Below are 25,152 nucleotides of genomic sequence, written 5' to 3'. Positions count from 1 at the left end.
CTGCCTCCCCAAGAGGGAGAAAACCTAGCCCTATTTGATCATTGTATTCATTTCTGAGTTTAAGGTGACATATAGTCCTCTCAATCGGATTTTATGTGGCTCCTCAAGGCTCAGTGACCTATGAAATAGAACACAAGTCATCTACACTCCCAACATGCAAAATACAACAGTAGAGTTGGATTAGGATAATTACAGTAAAACACCATTTAGAAAAGGGAAGAATAAAAGACACCCAGAAAGTACTGATCATGAAATCCCAATGGAGAATCCATCTGAAAATTCCATATTCTGAGGTGTGTATGGAGGGAAAGAGGGGTTAGCAGACACTCCTTGATTAGACTCTTTTCTGTGCTCTCCAAGGAATTACCTTGGGAATTTTCCTTTGGTCTTTGAATTCCTCCTTCTGCAAAGTGCTTCCATGACCATTGTTCTTCACAGCCATATCTGGAGTGGGCATTGGGAAATAGTCTCCTACCTGGAAGTTACATAGCTTTCACAACAGTGAATAAGACTTTAGTGGAGAAAATCATAAACCTTTATTAAAAGATATTTTAAAAAAGCTAAATAATGGAGACATATGCCATATTCAAAGACTGAAAACCTTAATGTCAAATCTTCCTTAATTGCCTAAATTGATATATAGATTCAATACAATTCTAGTCAAAATCTCGACATGTTTTGGTGGGCATGTGTGTAACTGAAATTTGATTAGGCAATAGTAAAATTTATATGAAAGATTAAAGGGCCAAAAAACTCCTTAAAAAAAACAAGGGAGGGGGCTGGCCCCGTGGCCGAGTGGTTAAGTTCGCGCACTCCGCTGCAGGCGGCCCAGTGTTTCGTTAGTTCGAATCCTGGGCGCGGACATGGCACTGCTCATCAGACCACGCTGAGGCAGCGTCCCACATGCCACAACTAGAAGAACCCACAACGAAGAATACACAACTATGTACCAGGGGGCTTTGGGGAGAAAAGGGAAAAAAATAAAATCTTTAAAAAAAAAAAAAAAACAAGGGAGGAGGATTTGCCTTACCAGTTATTAATACTTAAATATTAAGACCAGGTGGTATTGAGCCAGCCCTGATGGCCTAGCAGTTAAAGGTCAGTGTGCTCCGCTTCAGTGGCCTGGACTCAGTTCCCAGGCATGGAACCACACCATTCGTCTGTCAGTAGCTATGCTGTGGCAGCTCACGTAGAAGAACTACAAGGACTTACAACTAGAACAGACAACTATGTACTGGGGCTTTGGAGAGGAAAGAAAAAGCCCAGGTGGTATTAATGAATAGATAGACAAGGGATAAACAAAATTGATAATAGAATAGAAAGCCTAGAAGGAAATCTACACATTTAAGGTTTAGAGCTGGCTGTGCAGATCAGTGGGGAATGGATTTTCAATAAATGGTGCTGAGATAACCAGTTATCCATTCTGGAAAAAAAAAAAAAGTAAATCTCTACCTTATACCTTACCAAAATGAAGAAAAGAAGAGTGGGGATAGATTTTGGGTGAATTAAAGATCCAAATATGAAAGGCAAAATGATAAAACTTTTTGGAAACGACATAGGAGACTATATTATTTTGAGATAGGGAATGATTTCTTAAAATCTACAAAGCACAATACATAAATAAAAGAAGATTTATAAATTCAACTTCACTAAATTTAGGACTTCTGCATTCTTTAAGCACAAAACAAAGTGAGGATTTGTATGCAGAATCAATAAATAAAAGCCAGACAGTCCAATAGGAAAATGGGCAAAAGACTTGGAGAGGCACATCACCATAGTAACCTGAATGGCCAATAAACATATGAGAAGACGCTGAAACTCTTTAGATATGGTTCAAATACAAATTGAAACCACAATGAAATACCGTTTTACACTCACCAGACTGGCAAGTTTAAATGTCAACAGTATATATTTAACAAGGAGATAGGGCTTGGATTACTACAACTGCTATAGAAAATACAGACATTTATCTAATAAAATTGAAGATGAGCATATTCCATTACCTATAAATTCCCCTCCTATTGGAGTACCCTAAAGAAATTTTTGTACACAGATACAAGAATGTTCACAGAAGCACTCTGATAATAGAAAAGAAAAAACAAACAGAAGTAGATGTAACCCACATGTCCACCACCAGCAGAATAAATAAACCAATTGTGGTATAAATATATACATATATATGTATATATCTCATTAGTGAAAATTAATGAATTGCCAGTACATGCAATAACAAGAATGAATCTCAAGGGCATGGTGTTAAATGAAGAGAACAAACTGAACAAGAACAGGAAACTATGATTCCAGTCTCATAAAGCTCAAAAATATATAAAACTAAGCAATATCTTATTAAGGGATGTAAACATATGCGAGAAGATACAAATAAAAGCAATGAAATGCTAACCAGAAAACTCAGGGCAATGGGAAGCTCCGACTGGGAAGGAGCATGCAGAGATTTCAAAGTTGATGGTGAAGTTCCTTTGGGGAGTGTGAGGCTGGGGTGTGTACACCTTGTATATCTTTTGTGGATATATATACCCCAACCCCAAATTCCCCAAAGGAAATTCATATATGTATATATACACATCTTTTTAACTATTGAATATTAGATAAAAACTACTCCACCAAAATAGATATGACAACCACCAACCACCAATTTACCCACCACTAGTTGTGAGATAAAGCATTACTAATCCATCAGTTTCATTCTTTATGTTTAAACTGTTCTATGATTTTTATCAGAATATATCTCTACGTGACTTTCTCAAAATTGATTTTGCCAAAACACTGTGAATCTTCTGGCTTCTCAGTTTTAGATCATTTAAAAAATTGGAAGGAGGCAGGGAATCGTAGCAGACTTATCCGTAATGAGCTACTGCAAATTGTGCTCTCGATGATATTCCTTCTTTATATCCTTTGCTTCAAACATTTTACAGTTAAAAATGCTTCCAAATGAAGGTCAGTGGCAGTTATGGAGAGATTAGACCTAGATAGAACATAACAATGAGTTTGGATGTGAGAAAGGAACTGTTGGCATTTTTCTTTGGTAATCTGTCAAGAATGTTGGAGAGAGGCTAATAAAGACGAATTGCATCAAACCATCTCCTGCTCTAAGTCAGAGCCCCACGCATATGCCACAGTCTAAGGATGGTTCTGGTGTTAGAGGTCAGACAAAATTCTTCTACGAACTATTCTTTTCTTTTCCAGAATTTTCCATGATGAAATAATCTTTTCGCCATTGGTGTCTCAAGTATTCATGGCATAATGGCCAAAATTGCTCTGAGCTTTCCAGTGGAGAACATCAAGAGGGGCAGCCCAATGTGGTGGGAGTGCATGGGCTTTGTGGCAGCCCAGTAGTGACATCCCACTCCTTCACTTACCATCTGTGTGGCCTTGGGAAACTGATGCAATCTCTCCTTGATTGAGTTTTCTAATTTCAAAATGAGAGAGATGATCATAGACTTGTTCTGAGAGTTAAATAGTCAATATACAAAGCACCCAGCACATAGTAGGTGCTCCAGGAAAGCTACTTGCCTTTCCCAGCTATTCCCTTTTCACTGACAAATAAAGTCCTCTATCCCAATGTTGTGAACATCTGTTTACAACTGGCCGAAAGCTAGAATTTGAGATTATTGAAGAAGGATCATTAATAGAGTGGGGATGCCTAGGTTCCTATTCTCACTGCTTATGATTATTGTATTTCTTCAAAAATGCTTTATGAGCATGTAGAGCCGTTTTCTGTTGCATGAGCTTTATACTACAAGCAACTTTACACTTATCTCAAAATTCTTGTGGGAAGCTAGAAAATAAGTCTGAGCATGACTAAGATCATAATAAACTAATGACAAAGCAAAACCACCAGAAACAAATGTGAAATCACAGGGATTTAGGATCTTCATTTGATTTTTACCTACACATTTTGAAAACCATTTAAAAGATATTTGTATTTTCTAAATTTTGTGTTGTTAAATATAGACAATATTTTGACAATCTGGAAAACAACGAACTATCCAGTTATTTTTTTTAATTTTGTGTTGCTAAATATAAATATTTTGACAAAATGGGAAACAGAGAATTATTTTAAGTCTGGCTTCAAGAGGCTTTATCATACTCAGCTGGTGTCTATTAGTGTCTCCTGAGTACATGGCTTTGCATTTTCCTTGGCAGAATATTAAATAACATGAAAATATTAATTCTTGCCCTCTAAGGGTTTACATTCTAGGATATCTCATTCATTTGGGAGAAAATAATTCTTTCATTTTGAAAACAGTAGGCAGATGGTTTAATCCATTGGGTTTAGTTTCAAACAAACAAATAAAAACATTTTTTTGAGGTGTAGAAAAACTAAAAGAAACAGATAAAAACATGTCAAGAGTTTTACATATAATTTTGACTCTATGGAAACAATCAATATTAAGTGTTAAATATGCATAATATGTACACATTTATTCTGTCATCAATTTAGCATTCTTCTCCAGTTTTCAAGAGATCCCATGGAATTCGATACATATTTTTTCAGTATCTACAATGTGTCTGGTTATTACGCAGAAATTCTATCATCATTGGTTCGTTTAACATTTGTTGAGCACCTACCATGTGCCAGATACAATTCTGAGTGTTGGAGACAAGATGCTAGAACAATACAAACGTCCTGCCTGTTCATTCAACACCAGTGGTCTTGAACTATTTTCTAAATTTCGTAAAACCAATAAAGATGCAAGGAACTTTGAAACGTGTTTTTTCTGACATTTTCACTTTATGATGAAGAATGCTGAGGCAATGTCAGAATGTGTATTATGTAATAGGCATGTCACAAGTGTCCAGAATTATTTGAAGGCAGCTATGAACTGGAAATGGAGATCAATACTATCACAAATATTTCACCTGTAACTCCAGTTCCAAAACACACAGAAATTCCACAGGAACCTAGAATTGGGGATTAATTGATATTTACTACATATATACTACACTTAGGAAAACTTTTAGCTGTGCAATAAAATAGTAACAAAGAATGCCCTTGGAAAGATTGATTCTAAAGCAGCAGAAAGAAGAGACGTCCTGAAAGAGAACTTCCTAACACTTCTTCCGTCTCTTCTTTTGCCCACTTCTGATCAAGTTTACCCATAGCAGTCAGAGGAAGCTTTTGAAAATGCAAATCTATTTATGTCTCTCTTGCCTGCATAACACCTTCAAGATTTCTCATTGCATATAATCTGTGATATAGTTAAGATGGTTAATCTTATGTGTCCACTTGATGGACCATGGAGTGCTCAGATATTTGGCTAAACATTATTCTAGGTCTGTCTGTGAGGGTGTTTCCAGATGAGATTAGAGTTTGAACTGCTAGAGCCAGTTAAGCAGATTTCCCTCCCCCGTGAGGGTGGGCACCCTCCAACCTGTTCAGGGCCTGAATACAACAAAAAAGCAGAGGAAGAGAGAATTCACTCTCTTACTCTCTCTCTGCCTGACTGCTTGATCTGAGACATTGGTCTTTTGCCCTCGGACTGAGACTTAAATCATCAGTACTCCTGGTTCTCAGCCTTTGGCTGCAGACTAAACTATACCCTTGGCTTTCCTGGGTCTCCAGCTTTCAGATGGCAGACTGTGGGACTTAGCCTCCGTAACTGCATGAGTCAATTCCTTATAACAAATCTCTTTGTATACATATAAAGATACTATGTTATTATAAAGCTAAGATATGATAGATAGATAGATAGATAAAGATATAGCTATAGATCTATCTCTTATTGGTTCTGTTTTTCTGGAAAACCCTGACTAATGCAACAGCCTAAAACTTTCTGCATAACCAGGTTGCTGTTGGCCTCGTGAGGCTCACTTCACACAGATTACTTCCTGGTCCCAGGGCTCAGAAACACTGAGCTTCTTCCTGACCCTCAGACACCTCAGGAGGCCCAGCACCTTCTCCACTCAGGACCTACTTGTATTCTGTCCCATCCTCGGAGCACATTCATGTGTGTCCCCTCCTCAGGACACACCCTTTCTCTGGACTATTCTTCCCCTCCTCTTATGCTTGGCGAATTGCAAACCATCTTACAGATCTCAGCTTAAATGTTGATTTCTGAGGGACGCCTTCTATCCCCAAACTAGATTATGTCCCCCTTTTATAAGCTCCCATAGCCCTGGTCTTTGTCCTTCACAGCATTTTTCACAATTGTGATTAAGTAACTATTTGTTTAGTATCTGTTTCTTCTTTAAAGTGTGAGGCCCATGAAAACTGGGACCAGTTTTGCTGTCCAGGCTAGGTCCAATGTTTTGCCTTTTTACAACTGTATCCCCATCATTGAGCATGGTGCTTATATATAAAAATAAATATTTAATATACAGATAAATCAGTGAATGAATGAATGTCATCCTCAAGCTGGATCTACCATGTATTAGTATCCCAGAGTCACTCATTTGAATGGCTTTTAGTCAAAGTAGACTCTTCCTCAGCAAGTGTGGATTGAGAACATCTTTGTAATCCTATTACTTATCATGTTGCCTGGTACATAAGATTTTGTACATGTTGGATGAATAGATGATGAATGGATGGATGGACAAAAGAAACCAAATCCAGTAATTAAGTTTGTCTACAGTTAAATTGATTTGTTTGTTTAAAAAAGCATAACTATCATCCTCACCAAATAAGCTGAACAAATCTGCACAGATTTGAAAAAGTTCAAGGAGATTAAAGGATAAAGAAACTGAAAGGAAAAAACTTACTTCCCCCCAAACTCTTAAGGTTTTGTTGTCTATAGTACACGTTTTGCACTTATATACTAACGTGTTGGTTAACTTTATATAAGTGTATGGTTTATCACCCCAACCACATTATAAGCTTCATAAGACCTGAGAACATATTTTATATTTCCCTTTATCTTCCCCTCAACTTCTACAGCAGCTGACACAGCACCTAGTATGTAAGAGGCACTCAGTCAATACTTACTGTATGTAGCAAGACACAGTGCTACTATATTCAGTTGAAAGCTGATGGGCCAATTCATTTTCATGTGCTGTAGATGAATGCTGGTTTTGTCTCCCCGAGCCTCACTCAAACTTTATCCCGAGCTTCCATTCTCTGATTGCTAAAACAATGCTGTTATCCAGGTTGCAAACACTGGACATAAAGATGGATACAGAAAAGATGCAAATTGACTCAGAGCTCAAGTTACTGAAAGTCTAAGTTACAGTGGCAATTGTGACAATGGTTAGAATAACAGTAAGTTAAAAGTGGTCATTGTGAGTTGTGATTAGAACAACCGTAATTTAACAATTTAGTTTGTGCTAATAATTAATCCAGAAAAAGATTAAAATATAGTTTCTAAAAGAAAATACATTTGAAAGATTTGTGTATTTGTTATAACTTGCTAAAATCCAAAAGAAAAAAAGATCATACTATCAAGTTTATAAATGGTATTTTGCTAGTTGTTAAAAATTCTCATTAAAAGAAAAGACAGAATTAAAGCACTAGGTCCTGTCAAGGTCTCATATACTTGGGAAAAGAGAGAAGGAAAGAAGGAAGAAAAGGAGGGAGGGAGGAAGGAAGGAAAGAAGGAAGGAAGAGACAGCCTAAGTCAAGAAAGCTGGCAAGATTCCCAGAGTCTGCCAATCTTTGTCCTCCTCACTCTGCTCACCTCTCAGCACTGAGCAGCCTGTCACCTATAGGCTCAGTTCCATTGGGTTTTTGAGCCAACCCTGTACACCTGTACAAAGCTGGATTAGCCCGTGGACTAATTTCCCCTTACCTAGGCATGAGATGATAGCACCCCATCAGGAAAGATTATTGAACATGCACCCTATACATGTACCTTTATTTATATGTAAATTACATACAAGTTATATGCATCATATTATTATATCCATCTTAAGACATACATAAGAGGATAATTTTTTAAAGAACGAGATAAAAAGAAATATAAATGGCAGTGCCAGTATTTCTCTTCTTCACGCCATTGAATCACCACACACTCCCTGGGATGAATGCTCCCAACTTGGAGACCTCTGCTGGAAGCTCCTCTTGGAAGTCCCAGTGTGTTTTTCCCATCTGTGTGACTGTGTGTCTGCTTCTTGATTCGCCCTCAGGTTCCCTAGTCCTACCTGCCCGCCAAGAGCCCGCCCTCTTCTGAACCCCAACCCGCTCATCTGGACTCCTAAAACTCTGATTTTTTTGTTTACAATCCTTTCCTCCTGGAAGCATGAATCCTGCTCTTAAACCTCAGCCACTGATTGGGACGTCGATCTGCAAACGTACAAAACTGCCACCACGAAGGCGCCACTCACCTGGCCCAGACATTGGCTTTGCCCGGAAACTGCTGCTGTTATATCAAATCCTTCAGGTTGCTTGGCTACTACAGTGCTGCTCCTCAGGAAGTAAGACGGGAGTTGTCCAATCCAGCGTTACTCCTATTGACAATAGTTACTTTTCTTTCTCTGCTCCTGAGTCACATAATATACAAGCAGGGCTATGTCGATCTGACAGAATACAGCAGCACAAATCACAGTGTTTATTATAATGTATGTCTAATATATCTTTGATGTCACTTGTATTGACTTTCCTATTAATCATTAGCATACTAATTAAATAGAAATTCATTTATTACCACATTTTAGATTAGATTGGCTTTTCCCCCTTTATACCATCTGGTGTGTCCTCTTCCAGTACCATCTCTTTCACATACGCAGTCTAAGGGTTATAAAACGCTCTGCAAACATAATAACCAACACCACAGTTAAACAAATGCCTTCAAAGGACGAGAGAAATGCTTTGTTGAGCTTTCTGATATCAGTGCTTTGAGTCAGCTGTGAGGCCGATAGCAACAATTAGACCAGTCTGGAATGCTCAGCATCTCCAAAGTCACAGGAGTCTCTAAAATCAGGAGTAGGGAGCTTAGAGTTCTGGCCTCGGCTCCCTTCTCACTCTAAAATCCTGTTATTCTTGAAGTTCTCATAGCTGACTAAGTTAACGAATTATCAAGGGAGAAAATGTAAGAAGACTTAAGAAAACCTTGTTCCAAAAGTTCTATGTCTAGGGGTCATCAAGTATGTTTAAATTTGGTTATCTCACAGGAAATATTGCAATAAAGAAATAAAGAAAAGGCAACAATAAAAATCATCTTATGCCTATATACAAAAGGAGTAACTACAAAATAGTTCTAAAACTGAAAACAAAACACAAGGTATCCTAAACAAGGACGCTAAATTGTCACAAAGGAACACTGAAAATATAATGACGCTTGAACAATGTGAACAATTAAAATATAACATTGAGAATGAAAATATAATCATATTTAACAATTACTTTCTCTCACTACCTTAAACTTGGTAAACTAGAAAACCTTCAGGAAAAATCCACGGTTAGATAAAAGTATGAATGGAAAAAGTGAAAACAAGATAAGAACATTCACCAACACTGCATTATTTCAACGAGTATTTCATTGTTAGAGAAAATTAGTGGGAAAAAACCCTTCCAATTTGATCGTTGCATTTTTCAAGTCTAGAACTTGGAGTTCACTCTCCTTCAAATGTGCAATACCATTTTTTATAGTTTCCAGTTTCTTGATGAAATGTTTAAGGCTGAGTTTTATCTCTACAGGCATAATAAACATGGTTTATGTCAGTCGGCCTCTGGAAATTCCACTATCCAGATGTCCCATGGTCTGTTTCTGAGTGCTGTTGCTTCTCACTCATGTTTTCTTCGGTCCCCTGTGTGTCTGGTTATCTTTAACGATGTAATGGACATCATAGTTGAAAAAAAACCTTATAGTAATAATATGAGGCTGAGGATGATATTTATCCTTCTCCAAGAGAAGATTTTGATTTGCTTCTGCCAGGAGCTCAGGGGCACTGACAATCTAGGATCCATTTGATCAAACTTCAGAGTTTGAAGTTTTGGGGACCCCGGATAACTTGAAGCCTGGCTGGAATCCATGCAAGAGTTGATGTACATCTGGTTCACTCTCACTCCTAAGGTGCAGCCTTTTGGTGCCCCATTCACAATCTGGGTGTTCCCACAGACCCCTCACCATTGTTTTCACTGGACTCCAGTGTTGATCCCCCTGCACTGTGAGGCTATTACAAGCACTGCCCAACCTCTCAGCCACCTGTTCTGGGTTGGCAAATGCCCCCACCCCAAAGCGAAAGTGGTCTCGAATGCCAGGCTCATGTTTCCTGGTTTCTATCTTCTCCCAGGTCTTAGTAAAATAGTTCTTTACTATCTTGTTAGTTCTTAGATGCTTTTTGAAAGATTTTTAAAATATTTTGTCAAGCTTTTTAGTCAACATCAATAGGAGTGTTGGTCCAAATTACCCAGCTCGTCATTAAAGGGGGCAGAAGTCCAACCACAGTTCAAGTTTAAACATCTGCTGAAAATGGAATGAGATAAAAGAAATCAGCATATATCATTGTTCTTTCAAAGTTTCCTATTGAGCAACTAATATATGCCAATGTTTTCTTATATCTAATTCCAAAAGAAAGTATTCAATGAGGTTCACCCAAATTTTAGAATGGATTTCATTCAAATGTGTATTAAACATAAATCAGCTCCATACAACATATCAGTCAATAAATATTTATTGAGCATCTACTATGTGCCAGCCGCATTTTAGGAGCTTAGGATACATCAATGAGGAAACAAAAAACTTCCTTACCCTTATGGTGCTTATATTCTAGTGATAAGAGCCAGATAACAAAAAATTAAATACATAAAAAGATAAATTATATGGTATATTATATATTGATATATAATATTGAAACGTGGTAGGTGTTATGGAAAACAGTAGAACTGGGTAGGAGATTTAGAGAATCAGAAAGAGGAGAAGAGTCATAATTTTCCACAAAGTGGCCAGAGTAGGCTTCTTGAAAAGATGAAATTTCAGCAAAGACTTGAAGGTGGTGAGGGAGTTACTCATGTGTATATCTTGGGGCAGAGGGAATAGCCTGTGGGAAGACCCTAAGCTAAGACTGCGTCCATCCAGATCATGTAAGATCAGGGAAGCCATATGTCTAGAGTGGAGTAAAAGAGGGCATGAGGAGGAAAGGATGAGTGAGGAGAGATAATAGTGGGGAGATGGGGTACAGCAGGTCCTATAGGGCCTTGGGGCCATTGTAAGACTTCTGCTTTCACTCTGAGTGCAATGGGGAGCATTGCACTGAGCAGAGAAGGGACTTGACCACTCTGGCTGGAGTGTTGAGAATAGGAAAAAGAAGACCAGATAGGAGCCCACTGCAGTAACACAGACAACAGATGGTACTGTCTTAATATACTTTGGATGTATTTTCAAGGTAAAATCAATGAAATTTTGACAGATTAGATGTGGAAAGTGAGGGGGAAAAAAAGAGGATGCAAGTATATGTCTCCAAGATTTTTGGCGTGATAGGTGGAATTGCCGTCTACTGGGAAGAGGAAGACAGAGGGTGGAGCAGCTTTGGGGAAGATTAGGAGTCCAGTTTCGGTTGAGTTTGACATGTCTGCTAGACAATGGAGATATTCATCCAGGTTGGATATCCAAGTGAGGAGATAAGGTGAGAAATCTGAACTGGAAATATAAGCTTGAGACTCTTAAGCTAATAGTTTATATTTAAAGCCATGAGACTTAATAAGATTTCCTAGGGAATAAAAATAGAGGAAAAAAGATGTTAAGGACTGAGCACTCAAACATTAAGAGGTCCCAATATCATTCATATATATTAATTTGAGGGAGATAAAAAGAAAAGCTGAATGAAGGGCAATAGGAGGACAATAGGAGAGGATATATGAAATCAGGAAAATACAGGGAATGTGGCCAATAATTATTTCCCTTTCTAGCTACTCCTTGCCAGATACTTTATGTCTCTCCACATGGCTCTTTTATTTCCTCGGAGTCAGAAGTAGCTGTCATTCCAGCTATGCAGGCCGGGACTATCAGCACATCGCACTTCAGAAATTTCCTACAACGCCCAAGGAGATTTTCAGAATCAGCAGACACAGAAGAAACAGAAAATAAGTTCTCCTCCTACCGATCCCAGTCAGTGTCAAAACAGCCCTGTGCAAAATTGTGGCAAAGGTGAACTTCATCTCCAGTGTCGGTCCAGCTTCCTGTCTCTGTCCCTTCTTCCATCCAGTGACTCTGAATCTTCGGTCCCACCAGGCCCACAGTGACCTCAAACTGACCACTGTCTAATACCCCTGACACCCCAAACTTCAACACATCCCTCCTCTTGTCAAAACTTACCTGTTCTGTGTCTCAGGACTTCACAGCCTTACACTCTGCTAGGAAACAAAAGCGCTATCCTCTGATAGGGATTCATTGTGCAACTCCTCTCTGAAAAATTTGCACTTAATAGCTGCTTTCAAAACTTCCAAACTGACTAAAGAGAGGGAAGTAAGAATTCTTTGATACAGTGGCAAGCTTCACCATAGAAACGAAAGGAGGAGCAAATGCACTCCCATTGCAAGAGATCCTATTCAAACCGTTTACGAAGAATCCTACTAATCACCCTGGCCAGCAGAGGCTGGGCAGTCTGCCTTCTTCGTATGTATATCTAAGGGTCAGTTTAACTTGGGGTCTCCTACAGGCAAACTAAGACTATTTGACAAGCACTGAGCTCACATTACAAAATGATGTATCTACAGATTACCAATTAGTTTAGACACTCATTTCCTGTGAGTATTAGGTTGAACCATGTGAATCAGGGTTTTCTATGTCAAAATTGACCAAATATTGTCCTCTTCATTTGGTTTCATCTAATACACACATGTACATATTTATTTTAACACACAGACGTAATTATTTTATGGTTTTCTTAACTAAAACTACCCATTTCTCTTACCATTTGTGATTGCATAAATCCACATGTCACTGGAATTATCATTGGAGACATGTGTCTCCTTGAATGTGAATGACCTCAGCAAAATGCTTTTTATAAAATGCCTTCTGCCACTAATGTAGCAAGGGGTCTTAGGGTTCACTATTTAAGGCAGAAAGTCTATTCTAGGCTGACAGGCCTGTAAGACTCTTGGCCCCACTAAGAAGCCATTCTTGCAAGCCTGGTTGACCCTTTCAAGCCCATTTCATAGAAGCAATTAATGTTCACATCTTAGAGGTAGAGGATTTAACCCATTGCTTTATGTTCTTTTCTTGGTTCAAATTGTATCATAAACCTTACACTCAACAACGTAATCTTGCTCCTTGACTAGAAGGACATTTGCTTTATGGCTCCTCAGAGCATGTTTTCCTGAGGGGAGGGCTCTGCCTGAGTTTGCATCTCACTTCTGCCCCTTAGCAGTTATGTGACCTTGGTCAAATCTCTTGTGACAAACCCTGGTGGATGCTCATCACACTTGTTTCCGCTTCTTCCTGGAACCACATAAGTACCAGCCTCCCTTGAGATTAGGGGCAGCCATGGTACTTGCCCACGAAATGTGAACAAAAGTGAGTATGTGTCACCCCTGGACACAGCCATTAAGAACGAGCACTCCAAGATCTCATCAAGATGGCAACATAGGCAGACTCTGAACTCACCTCCTCCCACGAACTCAACCAGGTTACAACTATTCTTGGAAAAATTACCCGGGAGAGAGAACTGAAAACTGGACAAAGAGAACCCCCACAGCAAGGAACAGTCCTGACTGAGGCAGAAGAGTCAGAAATTCCTTCTGGAGAGAAAAAAAGCCCCTTCACAAATCAAAGAGCTTCACAGCTGGCTGGGCGGGAGCCACCCTAAGGTACACAGCCCTCCCTGGAGGAGTGGGGACTGGAGCAGGGGCACATTACTGCTATGAGCACACTTCAGACTCAGCACAACTGAGACGAGTGTCCTACTATCTGGCTTCACCTGCTGTTAACTGCAGTGGGGAATACCCCCAGAAAAGCTATGGACATAAGCAGAATAAAGCCAGCTCTTACAGGGCCCACACACAAATTCTTCTGTCTCAGAGAGCAATCTAAAATCATCAGAAAGAAAGGTTCACAGTCCTTTTGTGAAAAGAGACTCAACTGGTAGGCTCTGGGTGCATCTTGGTAAGAGGTGAGACCTCTCCAGGGACTGAGACATTGGTGGTGGCCATTGTTGTGACCTGGTGCAGGCATGCTGACACAGACACTGGCAGACACCATTGGAGTTCTTCCCCTGGCCTGTTAGCACAGGGGTCTGCCACACCCACTAGAGCACAGATTTAATCCAGTTCAACCAGGGCAAACATCCCCTCTAGGGACTTGCCCCACTCAACAGCAAGCTCTCAGGCTACTTGTTGGCCTACATAGACTGGGTGCCTCAGTCCTCTACAGGCAGACGAGTGTGTCCACCTCTGTGGGGCAGGGCCTGTCTGAGGACCAGATGAACTGTGGGGGTCGTTGGTAGAGAGATGGAGGCCTCTGCAGTGGGGTGACTGGGTACTCTCCAGGGGGTTGGGAACTGTGCACAGGCCAGGACTGTGTTTACAGTGTGTGTGGCCCTTGGAGGGGGGAGGAGCTTATCAGTGGCAGATCTGTGCTTCACAAACAGCCACAAAGGGGATCAGCTCCACTTTCCGAAGTCTGAAACAATTGGGTGTTCCCGTACCTGTGGCCAGCACCACTCAGCTGTAATCCTAAGAGAGCTAACAACAGCCTTGGATACCTGAGGCCTACAGCAATTGTAAGACCCTGAGCCTAGCAACCAGCTACACTGGGTGCCTACTCATTGAACAGGAAAACTGAAATAGGAGTGTGCTATTAGACCTTACAGCCAACAATGCTGGGGCTCCCCAACCCCAGTTTACAAACAGCCAGCCAAGGAGGGAAAGCCTAGATTCCCTGGGTACCTGCAGTAAGAGAAACCCTGTCGCAGCAGGAGGACACAAGTATCCCACACAGGGGTCACTCCTGGATCATTTGGACTGGTGATGAGAGGGAAGCACACTGCTGGGCCTCAAAAGGCTTCTCTTACATAAGGCCAGTTCTCCAAGATCAGGAGTTATTGCTGACTCAAGTTATAAAAGATATAAGCACAGAGAAAGAGGCAAAATGAGGAGGCAAACAAATATGTTCCAAGCAAGGGCACAGGATAAAACCCCAGAAAAAGAACTAAATGAAAGGGAAATAAACAATCTACCTGACAAAGAGTTCAAACAAAAACTCATAAGGATGCTTACTGATCTTGGGAGAAGACTGGATTAACACAATGAGAATGTCAACAAAGAACTGGAAAATATAAAAAAGAACCAATCAGAGATGAAAAATACAATACTGGAAATAAAAATTCACTAGAGGGACTCAATAGCAGAGTAGATGATAAAGAGAATGGATCAGCAAGCTGGACAAAAGACTAGAGGGACTTGCCCATGCTGAACAGATAAAAGAAAAAAGAATTAAAGAGAATGAGAACTTTTAAGGGAATTCTGGGACAATATCAAACATACTAACATTAGTGTTATAGGTGTCTCAGGAGGAAAAGAGAAGGACAAATGGGCAGAGAATCTATTTGAAGAAATAATTGCTGAAAACTTTCCTAACCTAAGAAGAAAAAAGACATCCAAGAACAGGAATCACAGAGAGCACCAAACAAGAAAAAGCCAAAGAGGCCCACACAAAGACACATTATAAATAAAATATCTAAAATTAAAGATAAAGAGAGAATCCTAAAAGCTGCAAGAGAAAGGCAACAAGTGACACGTAAAGGAAAGCCCATAAAGGCTATCAGTGGACTTCTCAGGCAAAACCCTACAGGCGAGAAGAGATTGGCATGACATATTTAAAGTGCTGAAAGGACAAAACCTACAGTCAAGAATATGCTACCCAATAATGTTATCATTCAGAATGGAAGGAGAGATAGTTTCCCAGATGAGTAAAAATTAAAGGAGTTTATCACCAAGAAACCAGTTCTACAAGAAACACTGAAGCAACTTATTTAAGTGAGAAAGAGAAGAAAACAAATAGGAACAAAAAAATTATCCAAAAAAAAAACAGTTAATAAAATCACTGGTAAAGGCAAAAATACAGTAAAGGTAGCAGATCAACCACCTATTCAGATAATATGAAGGTTAAAATACAAAAGTACTAAAATTACATATCTCAGTGATAAGAGGGTAATGGACAGACACACAAAATAAGAAATTAGATATATGATTTCAAAAACACAAAATGTGGGAGGAAGTGAGTAAAAGAGTAGAGCTTCTAGAAAGAGGTCAAACTAAAGAGACTATCAACTCAATATAGATTGCTATATATGTAGAATATTATATATGAACCTCATGGTAATCACAAGCCAGAAACCTATAATAAATAAACAAATAAGTAAGAGAAAAGAAGTCAAACATTACTAAAGAAAGCCATCAAACCACAAGGGAAGAGAGCAAGCGAAGAAGAAAGGAACAGAGAAAAACTACTAAAACACCCAGAAAAAAAGTAACAAAATATACTACAAAGCCATAGTAACCAAAACAGCATGGTACTGGCACAAAAACAGACACATAGGTCAATGGAACAAAATGAAGAGCCCAGAAATAAACCCACACATCTATGGACAGCTAATTTTCGACAAGGGAGCCAAGAGCATACAATGGAGAAAGGAAAGTCTTTTCAATAAATGGTGTTGGGAAAACTGGGCAGCCACATGCAAAAGAATGAAAGTAGACCATTGTCTTACACCATGCATTAAAAAATGACTCGAAATGGATTAAAGACTTGAATGTAAGACCTGAAACCATGAAAATTCTAGAAGAAAACATAGGCAGTATGCTCTTTGACATCTGTCTTAGCAGCATTCAAATACCATGCCTGACCAGGCAAGGGAAACAATAGAAAAAATAAACAAATGGGAGAGACTACATCAAATTAAAAAGCTTCTGCACAGCAAAGGAAACCATCAACAAAACAAAAAGACAACCTAACAATTGGAAGAAGATATTTGCAAACCTTATATCAGATAAGGGGTTAATATCCAAAATATACAAAGAGCTCATATGTCTCAACAACAAAAAAACCAAAAACCCAATTAAAAAATGGGAAAAAGATCTGAACAGAGATTTCTCCAAAGAAGATATACAGATAGCCAACAGGCACATGAAAACATGTTCAACATCATTAACTATCAGGGAAATGCAAATCAAAACTACAATGAGATATCACCTCACTCCCATCAGAATGGCTACAATTAACAAGACAGGAAAACAATATGTGTTGGAGAGGATGTGGAGAGAAGGGAACCCTCATACATTGCTGGTGGAGTGCAAACTATGCAGTGGTGCAGCCACTATGGAAAGCAGTATGGAGTATCCTCAGAAAATTAAGGATAGATCTACCATATGATCCAGCTATTCCACTGCTGGGTATTTATCCAAAGAACTTGAAAACACAAATACATAAAGATACATGCACCCCTATGTTCATTGCAGCGTTATTCACAATAGCCAAGAGTTGGAAGCAACCTAGGTGCCCAACAAGGGACGAATGGATAAAGAAGATGTGGTATATATACACAATGGAATACTACTCAGCCATAAGAAATGATGAAATCTGGCCATTTATGACTACTTGGATGGACCTTGAGGGTATTATGCTGAGTGAAATAAGTCAGAGGGAGAAAGTCAAATACCGTGTGATCTCTCTCATAAGTAGAAGATAAAAACGACAAACAAACACATAGAGCCAGAGATTGGATCGGTGGTTACCAGAATGGAAGGGGGGAGGGAGGAGGGTGAAAGGGGTGACTAGGCACATGTGTGTGGGGATGGATTATAATTAATCTAGTCTTTAATTAATTAATTAATTAATTAATCTAAGTCTTTGGGTGGTGAACGTGATGTAATCTACACAGATTCAAAATCTATTATGGTGTACACCTAAAAGTTATATAACTTTATAATCCAATGTTACTGCAATTAAAAAAAAAAGAAAGAAAGAAAGAACAAGCGCCCCTCCTCCAGCCTCTGCTGGCCTTGGCTCCCAGCCAAGTGCAGAGGATCCAGGGTGGACCCTGGGGCCCTAAGGATGGCAGAGCCACCAGATGAAAAGAAGCTGTGGTCAAATGTCTGCCTGGAGCAGAGCGGTCCTCTCCTGGGAGCTCGTTTCATTGAGAGAGAAATGAATCTTGATTGTGTTCGACAACACAGATGTTGAGGTATTAAGAGCAGTTAGCCTACCCTACCTAATAGACTCCCTAATCTTTTATTTCCTCATCTGTAAAAGTGAAAACAATAGAACCCACCTCAGAGGGTCAGTGTCAGGGTTAAATGAGATAACAAATGTAAACTTCTTAGCACAGAGTTCGGCCCAGAGTAAGGCTGGATAAACGGCGGCTGCTTTACAGTTACCGTCAGCATCGTCACCAGCATCACGATCTCTCTCTCATATTTTAGCTGAAATATTTTCTACATCCCTTAAAACAGACCACAGTTCCAAAAATAATCTTTTGGCAGCGCTCGCTGGGCAGCACACTTCCAGACCCAATATCTGACCCGTGCAGTCTGATAGCAGAGCTCGTGGGATACGATAAATCTTTTCTGGCTCAGAACAGTTTTCACTGGATAAGGTTAAACTTTTTAATGTCCATCATTTAGTGAATAATTAAAGTCATTACTTCCAATTGCTCTCGGGCATGCAAATGTAGAAAGTCCTCTTAGAGATACCATCGGATATCACCTATTTGCTATAAATCACATGTGTAGCCAGAAACTCCTTACACACAATGCAGGCTCTATAAGTGCTTGTTGATTGACTAAGTGGTATTTCTTTTTTCGGTCTCAAGTTTCCTAAAATTTTTGCTCACCAGCTGCATTTTTCTTGGAAACATTATTTGTCACTTTGATTAATCTCAACAGAACACATCTACTTTTCCAAGGGCAGTTTCCTCAACATCATGAGACAACAAGTTTGAATTCACAACAGCATAAACTATACACTGGTAAGTGGAAAATGGAGTTTAGCTAATGCCCACATATAAGCCAACTTCAAAAGCAGCTGTGGGTATTGATCACCAAATACAACTTTTTAAGTTATACAACTAGTTCTTCCTGAGGAAAAGTATCATTTACAGAAAATTTTGAAAGAAAAAATATAAAACCTTGAGCTCTGAATAGAAACAAGCAGCCTTCCAACACACTTTCCAAAAATTCTCTAAAATCTTCTCAAATAAATAATATTACTTTGCATTTATAATGCCTCCTCTTTATCTCCTTGCCCAACATATCGAAGTGCACACTGGAGGCATGCTTTACATTTAGTAAATCTGTAGTTTAATAAGCAATCATGTTATGTTTTGCTATATCTTTTTCCAAAAGTGAATAAAGGTAGTTTATAAGCACATACACAAAAAATTACTTATGATATAGTGAGATTAAACAAAGATACAGAGAAAATTAGGCAAAGGGAAAATAGGGAAGAAAAATAAAGATGAAGCCATTGAGTGAGGTTGAAAAAAGTAGCAAATGCCATGAAGTTCTAAATACTTTCTGAAGATTACCCACAAATTTTTCTCTGAGCTTGCTGGTAACCAGTGCAAAAAGAGAAACATGATCAGTCACACAATTCACAAAGTCCATGACTATAACATCGTGAACAGTGTGCAGATCAATATCTTCACACTAAATACAATAAATTTCACAGGGCTATTTATTTTAAGCTCCATCGATATAAAAAAATTTAAAGACTCAATGGGACAAATGTCAAAATAAAAGGTCATATTACCTTCTAATGAGTCCGTAGAAACTCTTGGGCAAGGGCAAGGTTACTATGCTATTATTTGTGGAGGTAATTAGAACTGGATTAAAGAAAGCTTCCTACAGGATTGATTTTGGGTGCTTTTTTTAAAGGGCAGCAAGGATCCAGGGTAATAGATGCACAAACCAATGTTTCCAGACAAAGCATGATGGAAACTTTATGAGAACAAGTGATCCAAGATGGGGAGACCACAAGAAAATGTCCTTGGTAGGAAGGAAGTAAGACTTGACAGGAGAGTCTGGTTAAGGGAGGGAGGGAAAGAGGAAGATAGAAGGCACATGTGCTCCTGTTGGGATGGGAGGGGTGGGGGAATGTAACGGAGGTTCTTTAAGCACTCACAACAGTACCTGGTTTCTGATTCTCTGGACAGTAAGAAAGACTGAAAGAGATTGACGAAGAATATAACACAAGAACATGCCTGGGGAACCACTCTAACTGAAACCCACAAACAACTCAGTGAGTAAAATCAGGAAGGAGGAGACCCATACGTGAGAAAGATCCATGGTCCAGCTGAGTTTGGCTCTAAAACTGGGCCCTCACATTTCCACTAGTTTGTGAGTTCATCAAGAGGAGAGTTGAGAGTAGAGAGGAGAGAAAGGAGCAGGGAAGACTGCCTGAATATTGTATCTTATTTATCAGTATTCTCAGTGCACAATGCAGGAAAGTGATGGAGCCGACACTCAGATTTTAGTTTGTTTTTGGAAAAAAGGACAAAATCCAGTTCATTCAAATGCAATAATTTATGGTGACTTAGTTAGTGTTTGTAAACGAGTGGATGGTAAGGTAAGGAAAGGGAGGCATCAAATATCTCTTGAAATGTTAGTACATAACAGAGAACAGAATGAGAGTGGTGGTTTGAACTGGAAGGACAAGTTAGGCACTGAGCAGCTCTAACTACAAAGCTCTTTGCCACTGTTTCAAATGGCAGTGAGTCAACCAAGTGCTAGTGTTCTTGTGACAAAAATGGATATGTACTTCAGCAAAGAGAAATAGACGAGAATGATAGACAAAACCATGATGTCATCCATACACAGATAATTAAATTTCAGAGAACTATGATTTTTTTAAAGGAAACAGTAATAATGGGGAATAATAATGAAACTTAGTGTAACAGAAGGAACACTTGGGAGTCGAAAGACTACGGATTGGGTCTCAGCTCCAATGCAAGATCTCTGTCAGACTTCTGTTAGGTCACTTCACTGGAGTCTTGGTTTTCTCAGCTGTAAAATGGGGGTGAGTGGATGAGCCCACTGGTTTTCAAACCGTGCTCTGCAGGCTTCAGGGGTTCCTGAAAGGAAGGTGAGGCGAACAGGCCAGGCCTCAGCCCCTGGACTCTGTGTTATTAGCAGAATAGATCGACTCTAACCTTTTAGCTGTAACCTTTATAAAAGGCTTTCATGCATGGATTCTTCAGAAAAAAGAGACCTACTGCTTTCAAAAAGCTGGAAAACCATTACACTAGATGACTTCTAATGTCCCTCACATCTCTAATGAATCCCATGAAGTTAGTGGCACACTTGAGCAAAAAGTGTAAGCTGGTCCTATTGCCTCCATCTCACAGGTTGGAAATAAGCACAGAAAATTGAAGCAAATTCTCATTGAGGGAAATGCCAAGACTAGCCTCTAAGTCAGCTAAGTATCAAGCCAGACTTCATGTTTCCAACTTTTAAAGCCCTTTATGTTAGGAAAGACTTCTATCGGGTGATTTGTTTGTGTCGCAATAAGCACAAGCACATGATGTGGTCTCAATTTATGAAGTCACTTTATGAGAGAAGCTGCATAAACATTCACAGCAATATGTTTGGAGTTCGTGGAAATCTGTAATTAAAATGACTCCAAAATCATTCTGGTTTTCTTCCTAAACGTAGGATTTTTTCCTGATTTTGGCCTTCTCTGAACTGCCCCACCCCTTCTTATTTTGGGTCCCTCATACTATACGATTCTGCATCTTATAACTACAATTTGATGAATCATCAAAAAAATGCTATCTGACATTGAAAACTCACAGTTTTGTCAGGGTAAATTAGGTAAAGTGTAGTTATTGTGCAAAATTAACATTGATGAAAATGTCTGCCTTTTTTTTAAGACATTAATTTAATTTAAGAGCGATTAGTACTACTGAGCCAAAGTGAGCCATAATTTATGTAAAGCAATACGAGCAAAACTTTAAGAATAATTGTGGTCTTTAAGGTAGATTATGCTTGAGGCTGGCCCAGTGGCATAGTGGTTAAGTTTGCATGCTCTGCTTCAGTGTTATGGGGTTCACAGGTTTGGATCCCAGGTGTAGACCTATGCACTGCTCATCACACCATGCTGTGGCAGCATCCCACATACAAAATAGGGGAAGATTGGCACAGATGTTAGCTCAGCAACAATCTTCCTCAAGCAAAAAGAGGAAGATTGGCAACAGATGTTAGGTCAGGGCCAATCTTCCTCACAGGAAAAAAAAAAAAGAAAAAGGTAGATTACACTTGTGTCTGAATTTAAATATCTAGAGTTATCAAGACTATAGCAATTGTTATAGAGATGATTTTGAAACCAGACTGCTTGTAATCCCAACCCTGTCATTTACTAGCTATGTAACCTTGAACTAGTCACTTACCCTCTCTGTGCCTCTGTTTCCTCTTCTTTAATGCAGAGATATTAAGGACTCAATAAGTTAATACACATATAGTGCAATTAGAACAGTGCCTGATCCATAAATGCTTAGTAAGTGCTAGTTTAAAAGACAAGTACATGAACTGGCAAAAAAAAAAAAATCATTATCTTGTCTAAACCACTGTTATTTGGTGTCTCTGTTACATATAGACAAGCATCCTAATCAGAGCAGCCTGTTTACACTAAAATGTGCATGTGAGGAGGGAGTGTAACTCGCCTCTCATATATGGAAGGGACTTCACTTTTCAATGGAAACCAAAGAAAGAAGAATGAATTCTATCAGCACCAGCTGTAAATAAAAAATTAGCAATTTTTTCTTCCTTCTTCTCTCCTTCTCTCCCTTTATGAATAAGTCAATCAAAAAGGCATTAGACTGAGGGGCTGGCCCGTGGCTGAGTGGTTAAGTTCGCGCGCTCCGCAGCAGGCGGCCCAGTGTTTCGTTAGTTCGAATCCTGGGCGCGGACATGGCACTGCTCATCAGACCACGCTGAGGCAGCGTCCCACATGCCACAACTAGAAGAACACACAACGAAGAATACACAACTATGTACCGGGGGGCTTTGGGGAGAAAAAGGAAAAAATAAAATCTTTAAAAAAAAAAAAAAAGGCATTAGACTGAAAAGAGTGAAGTAGGAATCTGGGGCCGAGGAGGGGAGGGTGTGCACGGTGGGGAGAGGGGAGTGTTGGGCAGCCCCGAACAGAGCATTGGAGCCTTTCCTATAGAAATAAAGGGGACTGCAGTGGCCCAGCACAAGGGCCCAAGAGGGCAGTGGTGCTGGGAGATTTGTGACATGGTGAGGTAGGGATGGTGACCGGCAAGATTTGCTACATACAAGGGAGACTGGTCAAATATGTAAACATATAGAAGATAATGGGAGACAGGAGGGAAACTCTGTGTTGGAGGATTCAGATTCGAAGTGTTGATGTGAACTCAAGATTGTCAGTATATATATAGATGCTTATAGAAGCAAGTCTAGTGCATGTGTGTGTACATGTATGCATATATTCCCTGGCTCTGTTCACTGAGAGCGTCTGAAGACAGGGCCACCCCAATAGTCATGAACACACTTAGCACCCAGATCCTGATTGCTAAATATTATTCTCCACTAAAAGGAGCCAGAGCTCCTTGCAGAAATGACTGATTCCAGGGCGGGGGCAGGGAAAATACCAGGTGAGCTCGGAGCATCTTGTCGTGTCAGATGATAAGAAAGTGCTTAAAGAGTGATGGGCACACATCAAAAGGACACGAAGTCAGTTTAAAGGGACTACCACTAGCCAAATCTGGGACCACGTGAACATCAAAATAATGATAACAATAGATTATAATCTATTCAATAAGAAAGGCATCCATGAGTCTATACTGATATACAGAAATCAATGAATAAATACATAGGGAGAGGAGAAAGCTTTTCCTTACAATGGAATACCATCGGATGAATGTGGGAGGAATTATGGAATCAGAAAATCACCATTTGGTAACCATGATAGTAATAATTAATTCAACCAAGAAATGGATGCTAAAACTAGTGGATGAAAGTTTGATGAGGAATGAAATATTTACATAGACTCAGAGTACCTCCCCACAAAATGCTTACTGATTACAAACGGGACAAAGAGTAACTTTCTGATGGACCTGAAAGCATTTGAGTCAAGGATCAAGGTTAACATCACTGGCAGTGAGACAAATAAAATTATATATCATCTGATAGAATGCAATGAGAACGCAGCATCAATTCTGTGATATTCCTACCCCAAAAAAGTATAACTTGAATCTAATCATGAGTAATCATCAGACAAACACAAATTAATGGACATTCTACAAAATAACTGGCCTATAATCTTCATAAGTGTCAAGATGACTAATCTCAAGAAAAGAATGAGGAGCTGTTTCAGACTGAAGGACTCTATAAAGACATGACCACTGGATGCAACACATGGTCCTGGATTGAACCCCTTCACTATATAGGACGGCAGACGTGAGTGGCTCTGTGAGTCCCATGGCTATAATGTACCATCCATGGTAATGGACGTCAGGTAATACACATGGCATTCAGGGTGATGGAGCATCATGTCAGCAACTTGATCTCAAATGTCTCAAAAGAAATTCTTTGTACTACTCTTGCAACTTTTCTATAAACTTGAAATTATTTCAATTTTTTTAAAAAAATCATTATTTATTGTGAGAACAGTAAACACTGTATCTATTTTTAAACCCTATTCATAAAGATGTTGTGACAATTAAATGAGTTAGTCCCTACAAAGCATCTAGCATAATGCCTAGGACAGGGTAAGACCTTAAAAACATAGCTATATATAGTACAATACATGACAATATTAAATCACAAACACACACATTTCTCATTCCACTGGCAAGTGAGTATGATCAGAAAAGTCAAACAAAAGGACTCAATCAGATGGTTGGAATTGCTCCTGCCATGAAGCAAATGTTAGGCCCAGATGACCTTGAGGCACCATTTGTACTTAATTATGTCTGGTCTCATAGTGCTAATTACCATATTTCCTCAGCCCTTTCAGAAGCATCTTCCTGATTAAAAAGCATTTATTAGGCACAGTACAGTGTATACCACCCCACCAAAGCATTATAAAGGCTTGATTAAACATTGCATTTTTCCAGGCTCCTCTCATACTCTTACCCATTCTCACTTTGTAAATGAAGATCCTGATCTGAAGGGTCTCACCCAAGGACACCAAGCAGGTTGATGGCAGAGACAAGAACAAATACCTGGAGTCATTGACCTTGCTTTCCCTGCTGGTTCCAAATGACCAGCTAACCCTACCAAATTTGAGAATAAGGCTCCAACTC

The 25,152-nt window shown here is 39.4% G+C and overlaps 1 long non-coding RNA gene across 1 annotated transcript; it reads right to left on the bottom strand.

Moving 5' to 3' along the window:
• Nucleotides 1-517: 517 nt before the first annotated feature.
• Nucleotides 518-25,152, bottom strand: LOC139085223 (uncharacterized). Its single transcript, XR_011543381.1, has 4 exons — nucleotides 24,983-25,152; nucleotides 8,278-8,469; nucleotides 6,944-7,114; nucleotides 518-2,983 (listed from the first exon to the last, which is right to left on the bottom strand). It is a non-coding gene; the product is annotated as an uncharacterized lncRNA (long non-coding RNA).

The sequence above is a fragment of the Equus przewalskii genome, chromosome 8 (genome assembly GCF_037783145.1).
Source record: "Equus przewalskii isolate Varuska chromosome 8, EquPr2, whole genome shotgun sequence".
Classification (NCBI taxonomy): Eukaryota; Metazoa; Chordata; class Mammalia; order Perissodactyla; family Equidae; genus Equus; species Equus przewalskii.
Note: the sequence above shows the minus strand (reverse complement) of the source record. Positions and strands in the feature narration are given on the sequence as shown.